This window comes from Pseudophryne corroboree, chromosome 7 (assembly GCF_028390025.1).
Source record: "Pseudophryne corroboree isolate aPseCor3 chromosome 7, aPseCor3.hap2, whole genome shotgun sequence".
Classification (NCBI taxonomy): domain Eukaryota; kingdom Metazoa; phylum Chordata; class Amphibia; order Anura; family Myobatrachidae; genus Pseudophryne; species Pseudophryne corroboree.
Genome location: NC_086450.1, coordinates 344,956,697 through 344,965,211, shown reverse-complemented (window position 1 = coordinate 344,965,211; position 8,515 = coordinate 344,956,697).

The window sequence follows — 8,515 nt, the reverse complement described above, 5'->3', positions numbered from 1 at the left end:
GGTGCAGTTGTTAAAAATTAAAAGCACACTGTTCTTGCATGCTGTAAAATATTGGGGTGCTGCGATTGAAATAACATTACACTGGCCCTGTATGAAGTAAAAATTCAGGGGTGCAGTTGTTAAACATTAAAAGCACACTGCTCCCGTATGCTGTAAAATACAGGGGTGCTACTGTTAAAATAACATTACACTGGCCCTGGATGCTGTAAAAATTCAGGGGTGCAGTTCTTAAAAATTAAAAGCACACTGCTCCTGTATGCTGTAAAGTATAGGGGTGCTGCCGTTAAAATAACATTACACTGGCCCTGTATGCTGTCAAAATTCAGGGGTGCAGTTTTTAAAAATTAAAAGCACACTGCTCCTTCATGCTGTCAAATATAGGGGTGCTGCTGTTAAAATAACATTACACTTGTCCTGTATGCAGTAAAAATTCAGGGGTGCAGTTGTTAAAAATTAAAACCACACTGCTCTTGTATGCTGTAAAATATAGGGGTGCTACTATTAAAATAACATTACACTGGCCCTGTATGCTGTAAAAATTCTGAGGTGCAGTGGTTAAAAATTAAAAGCACACTGCTCCTGTATGCTGTAAAGTATATGGGTGCTGCCATTAAAATAACATTACACTGGCCCTGTATGCTGTAAAAATTCAGGGGTGCAGTTGTTAAAAATTAAAAGCACACTGCTCTTGCATGCTGTAAAATATAGGGGTGCTGCTGTTAAAATAACATTACACTGGCCCTGTATGCTGTAAAAATTCAGGGGTGCAGTTGTTAAAAATTTAAAGCACACTGCTCCCATATGCTGTAAAATATAGGGGTGCTGCCATTCAAATAATGTTACACTGGCCCTGTATGCTGTAAAAATTCAAGGGTGCAGTTGTTAAAAATTAAAAGCACACTGCTCTTGTATGCTGTAAAATATAGGGGTGCTGCTATTAAAATAGTTACACTGGCACTGTATGCAGTAAAACATTCAGGGGTGCAGTTGTTACAAATTAAAAGCACACTGCTTCTGTATGCTGTAAAATATAGGGATGCTGCTGTTAAAATAACATTACACTGGCCCTGTATGCTGTAAATATTCAAGGGTGCAGTTGTTAAAAGCACACTGCTCTTGCATGCTGTAAAATATAGGGGTGCTGCTATTAAAATAACATTACACTGGCCCTGTATGCAGTAAAAATTCTGAGGTGCAGTTGTTAAAAATTAAAAGCACACTGCTCCTGTATGCTGTAAAATATAGGGGTGCTGCTGTTAAAATAACATTACACTGGCCCTGTATGCTGTAAAAATTCAGGGGTGCTGGTCTTAAAAATTAAAAGCACACTGCTTCTGTATACTGTGTAAGTATAGGGGTGCTGCCGTTAAAATAACATTACACTGGCCCTGTATGCTGTAAAAATTAAGGGGTGCAGTTGTTAAAATTAAAAGCACACTGCTCCTGCATGCTGTAAAATACAGGGGTGCTGCTGTGAAAATAACATTATACTGGCCCTGTATGCTGTAAATATTCAAGGGTGCAGTCGTTAAAAATTAAAAGCACACTGCTCCTTCATGCTGTAAAATATAGGGGTGCTGCTGTTAAAATAACATTACACTGGCCCTGTATGCTGTAAAAATTCAGGGGTGCAGTTGTTAAAAATTAAAAGCACACTGCTCCTGTGTGCTGTAAAAAATAGGGGTGCTGCTGTTAAAATAATGTTACACTGGCCCTGTATGCTGTAAAAATTCAAGGGTGCAATTGTTAAAAATTAAAAGCACACTGCTCTTGCATGCTGTAAAATATAGGGATGCTGCTAATAAAATAACATTACACTGTCCCTGTGTGGCAGTAAAAATTCAGGGGTGCAGTTGTTAAAAATTTAAAGCCATCTGCTTCTGTATGCTGTAAAATATAGGGGTGCTGCTGTTAAGATAACATTACACTGGCCCTGTATGCTGTAAAAATTCAAGTGTGCAGTTGTTACAAATTAAAAGCACACGGCTCCTGTATGCTGTAAAATATAGGGGTGCTGTTGGTAAAATAACATTACACTAGCCCTGTATGCAGTAATAATTCTAGGGGCAGTGAAAATCAATGTACACAGGGCCTTTCTTGTATGCTGTAATAATTAAAGGGTGCAGTGAAAATCAATGTATTCTGGCCCTGTCTTGTATGCTGTAAAAATTCAGGGGTGCAGTGAAAATCAATGTACACTGGCCCTGTCTTGTATGCTGTAATAATTCTAGGGTGCAGTGAAAATCAATGTACACTGGTCCTGTCTTGCACGCTGTAATAATCCTAGAGTGCAGTGAAAATCAATGTACACTGGCCATGTATTGTATGCTGTAAAAATTCAGGGGTGCAGTGAAAATAAATGTACACTGGCCCTGTATGCAGTAAAAATTCAGGGGTGCTGTTGTTAAAATAAAAGTACACTGGTTCTGTATGCTGTAAAAATACAGGGATGCAGTGAAAATAAGTGTACAATGGCCTTGTCTTGTATGCTGTAAAATTACAGGGGTGTTGTGAAAATACAGGGATGCTGGCACTGTCCACGGTTGCGATGTCTAGGCCTGACCTTCAGAACACTGCATGGGAAGAAGAGGCTCCTACCACCATTTGCACGCCCCCTGCAAGTGCTGGGAGGAGCACCACCAGTCCAGTTGCTGATATTGAGATTGAGGATGTCACTGCAGAAGAACACCAGGTTGAGGAGGATATGGGTATAGCTGGCGCTGAGGAGGAAGTTGACGATGAGGATTCTGATGGTGATGTGGTTTGTTTGAATAAGGCACCAGTGGAGACAGTTGTTGCCTATGCGATGAAAAAGCCCATTTGTCATGCCTGGGCAAAATACCAAAAAAGCCACCTCTTCGGTGTGGAATTATTTCTCCACAAATCCGGACAACAGGTGTCAAGCCATCTGTTGCCTTTGTCAATCCATAATAAGTAGGGGTAAGGACGTTAACCACCTTGGAACATCCTCCCTTATACGTCACCTGCATCGCATTCATCATGTCATTGTCAAGTTCAGAAACTTTGGGCAATAGTGTAAGTAGTCCACTGACCCCTAAATGATGTAGTTTGTTTGTTTGAATAGTATTTCTCTGTGAGGACGAGGATGTAAAAATGGAAAGGGGGGGGGGGGGGAATCTGAGGATGAGGATGACAACTTGTCAATGTAGAGCCAGTTTGTGCAAGGAGAGATTAATTGCTTCTTTTTTGATGGGGGCCCAAACAAACCAATCATTTCATCCACAGTCATGTGGCAGACCCTGTCGCTAAAATGATTGATTTGTTAAAGTGTGCATGTCCTGTTTATACAACATAAGGGAGGGTGGAGGGCCCAAGGACAATTCCATCTCGCACGTCTTTTCTTTGCCACATCATCACAGGGGTGCTGCCCTATATGGGGTGCTGCCCCTCTGCCCTATCAGTCCAGGGGTGCTGCCCCACTGATGTTTAAGTCCAGGGGTGCTGTTGCCTGTCTGCTGTGCTGTGTAATTCTCCAAGATTGCTGCCTATGCTGTATAAATCCAGGGGTGCTGCCGTATAATTCCAGGGTTGCTGCTGTACTTGATCCTAGGTTTAAATGAAAGCCTAGAGCAGATATGAAACAAGCTTCAACATCACAAACAGATGTGTGAAAACTAGCAGCAAAGGTGGACATGGAAATTGCTGAAGTGTTTTTAAATAAATTGGGGAGAGACCACATTTGTGGCCAAAGTCAGTGTTACTCAAAAGAGACTGAATCATAATCCAGTGCAACTGCCCGAGAAGTAAAAGTGATTTTCTGCTGGAGCATTAGAGAGAGGTTCTTCTCAATTATTTCATGTTAGGGACTCACTGAAATGAATGGCTCCAATTAGTCAACCTTAATTTTGATTTATTATTGATGTTCCACATTTTGGGATTATTTATTTAGAAGATGCGCATTTGTTGTACAGGGATCTTCTTTTCCTAAGGGCTGCATGGGGTTATCGCAAGGCATCGTAGTGTTAGAAGAAAAGAGTTTCAGTAATCTTGCATTGCATCAGCTTTCCATTGCACTGCAGCACTAGATGGGCCAGGAGCTCCTGTGAGGTACAAACAGTTACTGAATAAGGCCCAGTACGGAGTCTCATGGTGGTTTAGATCCAGGAAGATGTCTGGCTTGCCAGGCTCAGGCGTGCTGTGGGCACAGAGGTTAGTATTGCTTCCTCCCACAGTCCTAATTATAGTATGAAATGAGTTTCGCTATAGAGTAGTAAGCTCCACTAGGGCAGGGGCTCAATAACAAAAAAAAAATCACAGTTGTGCTTAGTACTTTACCGAACCCACCCAAACTCAACTTGCCCTATACGGGGCTGCTGTGAGGGCTCAGGAGGGGCTGCTAAAACATCTAAGGGGCTGCTTTATTTAAAAATAAAATAGTAATAAAATAAACAAGACACACAGGTATGCTCACATGCATGTAACTGGGACACACAGGTATGCTCACATGCATGTAACTAGGAGTTGTGTAAAACAAAAATAAGGCATCTGCCACAAAATATGTAAATAAAAATGCAATAAGAAAAATGGGAAAAAAGAAACCCACGAAATTTTCACAAATTACAGTAAATCTCCAGACTCCGTGGAAGAAGAAATATCCAATCTTGATCCTGTGGAATACACCAGTTTATTTGCATCCAAGCATTAAATCCGAGATTATCTTAACCCCTGAACATGGACAAGGGGGTACAATTTTGGAGGCTTCCAGTAATGTGGTAATTAATATTTATATATTTGCTTGGTTGAAGTCATTTCTGTTCCACACTAATATAGGAGTGGAGGTGAAAGCCTGTGTGTTGTTCCTGATTGTGTGTGCCTCTCTAATTTTTAATCACCTTCTTGACATTGTCCTCTTCCTCTTGCCTCTCCTCATAATGTGAAAAGTCATAAAATAAGGAGGTGGTATGTTTGTAGCTAGCTATGATTCAGATAACTTGGAAAGCTTTTTCCAGGGAGACCACCTGTCGCTGAAATGATGGGTTTATTAAACTGTGCATGTCCTGTTTAAACAACATATAAGTGGGAGGGAGGGCCCAAGACAATTCCATCTTGCACCACTTTTTTTTCTTTGCATTATGTGCTCTTTGGGGCCTAGTTTTTAAAACTGCCATCCTGACTGCCACTGCAGTGCCCCTCTTAGATGGGCCAGGTATTTGTGCCGTCCACTTGTGTCACTTAGCTTTGTCATCCAGCGACCTCGGTGCACCTCTTTTTTTCTTTACATTATGTGCTCTTTGGGGCCTAGTTTTTAAAACTGCCATCCTGTCTGCCACTGCAGTGCCACTCCTAGATGGGCTAGGTGTTTGTGCCATCCACTTGTGTCGATTAGCCTAGTCACACAACCACCTCGATGCAACCTTTTGGCCTAAAAACAATATTGTGAGGTGTGAGGTGTTCAGAATAGACTGGAAATGAGTGGAAATTAATGTTATTGAGGTTAATAATTCCGTAGAATCAAAATTACCCCCAAATTCTGTGATTTTAGCTGTTTTTTGTATTTTTTCCCAAAATCATCCAGTTCCAAAACTAAAACCAAAACCCGAAAGGGTGGTTTTGGCAAAACCAATCCACAATCAAAACATGAAAAGTGTCAGATCCAAAACCAAAACACGAAAAGTGTCAGCCGCACATCTGTAATTAGTGGTAAAGAGCAACAGTGTTACTTTAATACTTGAATATGTGAAGGTTTTGCATTATGTGATTGCCAGTATGGAACATAAAAAATGGAATATTCGTGACTTATCTTTATGAATTTCATAAGAAATTCTTCTGTAATCACAGAGTCGTGATGAGGACTTCTTCACAATACGCTTTTCCTTGAACTATAAACATGAGGATACATGCAGGAGATTTATGCAACCTAACTACTTCATTTTCTTTATATTGAAATAGTCTATGCCACATTTCTTGGAAAGCAGAATCCTCTAGAGAGCTGTGATTCAGCGGGAGACAGCGCATTATGGCTGTGGAAATATACAGTACACCGTTATATGAACTATCCACCCTGGGAAATGCCTCTGCTATAACATAGCAATGTATTATTGTTTCTGTACTGAGTTAGGGAAATAATGCGGAGAGAGCAGCTCTATGCATTTCAATATTTACTGTTACAGGTATTCATTAGTGATGAGCGGGTTCAAACCGAACCCCCCCGAACTTCACCCTTTTGACACGGGTCCGAGCCATACTCGGATTCTCCCGTATGGCTCGGGTAACCCGAGCGCGCCCGAACGTCATCATCCCGCTGTCGGATTCTCGCTAGATTCGGATTCTATATAAGCAGCCGCGCGTCGCCGCCATTTTCACTCATGCATTGGAAATGTTAGGGAGAGGACGTGGCTGGCGTCCTCTCCGTTTATGTTGATGCATTGCAAATATTTTGTGCTTGCTTATTACTTAATTGTGGGGACTGGGGAGCAGCTGTATATAGGAGGAGTACAGTGCAGAGTTTTGCTGACAGTGACCACCAGTAATACGTTGTCTGCCTGAAAAACACTCCATATCTGTGCTCAGTGTGCTGCATATATCTGTGCTCACACTGCTTAATTGTGGGGACTGGGGAGCAGCTGTATTATATAGCAGGAGTACAGTGCGGAGTTTTGCTAACAGTGACCACCAGTATACGTTGTCTGCCTGAAAAACACTCCATATCTGTGCTCAGTGTGCTGCTTTATTGTGGGGACTGGGGACCACCAGTATAATATTATATAGGAGGAGTACAGTGCAGAGTTTTGCTGACCAGTGACCACCAGTATATAATATATAGCATTACGATACAGTAGGCCACTGCTGTACCTACCTCTGTGTCGTCATTAAGTATACTAGTATCCATCTACATTCTATACCTGTGGTGCATTTTAGTTTTTCAGATTGCTGACACAGTGACCACCAGTATATATAGCAGTACGGTACGGAAGGCCACTGCTGTACCTACCTCTGTGTCGTCATTAAGTATACTATCCATCTACATTCTATACCTGTGGTGCATTTTAGTTTTGCAGTTTGCTGACACAGTGACCACCAGTATATATAGCAGTACGGTACGGAAGGCCACTGCTGTACCTACCTCTGTGTCGTCATTAAGTATACTATCCATCTACATTCTATACCTGTGATGCATTTTAGTTTTGCAGTTTGCTGACACAGTGACCACCAGTATACTATATATAGCAGTACGGTACGGAAGGCCACTGCTGTACCTACCTCTGTGTCGTCATTAAGTATACTATCCATCTACATTCTATACCTGTGGTGCATTTTAGTTTTGCAGTTTGCTGACACAGTGACCACCAGTATATATAGCAGTACGGTACGGAAGGCCACTGCTGTACCTACCTCTGTGTCGTCATTAAGTATACTATCCATCTACACTCTATACCTGTGGTGCATTTTAGTTTTGCAGTTTGCTGACACAGTGACAACCAGTATACTATATATAGCAGTACGGTACGGAAGGCCACTGCTGTACCTACCTCTGTGTCGTCATTAAGTATACTATCCATCTACACTCTATACCTGTGGTGCATTTTAGTTTTGCAGTTTGCTGACACAGTGACCACCAGTATACTATATATAGCAGTACGGTACGGAAGGCCACTGCTGTACCTACCTCTGTGTCGTCATTAAGTATACTATCCATCTACATTCTATACCTGTGGTGCATTTTAGTTTTGCAGTTTGCTGACACAGTGACCACCAGTATACTATTGATAAAGCTAAATATTTATCGTATATAAAACACTTTAAGAGGTCTAAGAACACTATACGCTATCTACGTAAGAAGTACCGTAAGGGTACGCAAGTTGTGTAGCGATCGCTCAACCGTAGTCGAGACGCTCAAGCGTCACGTTCGCTTACGGCCCAGTGATCACAGGCAGGCACGCTATTGGCTGCCGGCTAACGTGATGATTCGCTATAGCGTAGCGTACGCTCGGGACCACGAGGAGATCACCAGCGGTGCAGACGCTTACAACGTTAAAACCTTTATATCTATACCTTTAACAGTGAGATACACAGTATACCTTAGTGTGGAGACAGAGTGTAAGTGCAACCTGGTGTAACCTGATTAACTACAAAGCTGCTTGAGCGTCACCGACGCTCAGAGAATACTTAACCCTATAAAGAATACACAGATACCTGGGCTTAGGGTCCAAAACCTATTATATGTATTTTAACTATTATACTTGCAAAAGGAATCACAGTACAAATGATACACTACAATATAACATAAACCAACTAACCAGATAACTACACTGGAAATACAATACAATACAATTAAAGGAAAATACGAGAGAAAGAGTAGAGAGAGAGAGAGATGGCTCACAGTAAGACAATATGATTACGGAGAAAACTTACGCACAAGGGGAAACGATCGCATGCGCCTCGATATCCAGCTCCCGATTATCAGCAATGAGAACCGTTGAAGAGAGTGAAGTTGGATATGGTCGGCTTGCCTATTTATGCCCCACACACAATACAATTCAATGGTCCCTACAAT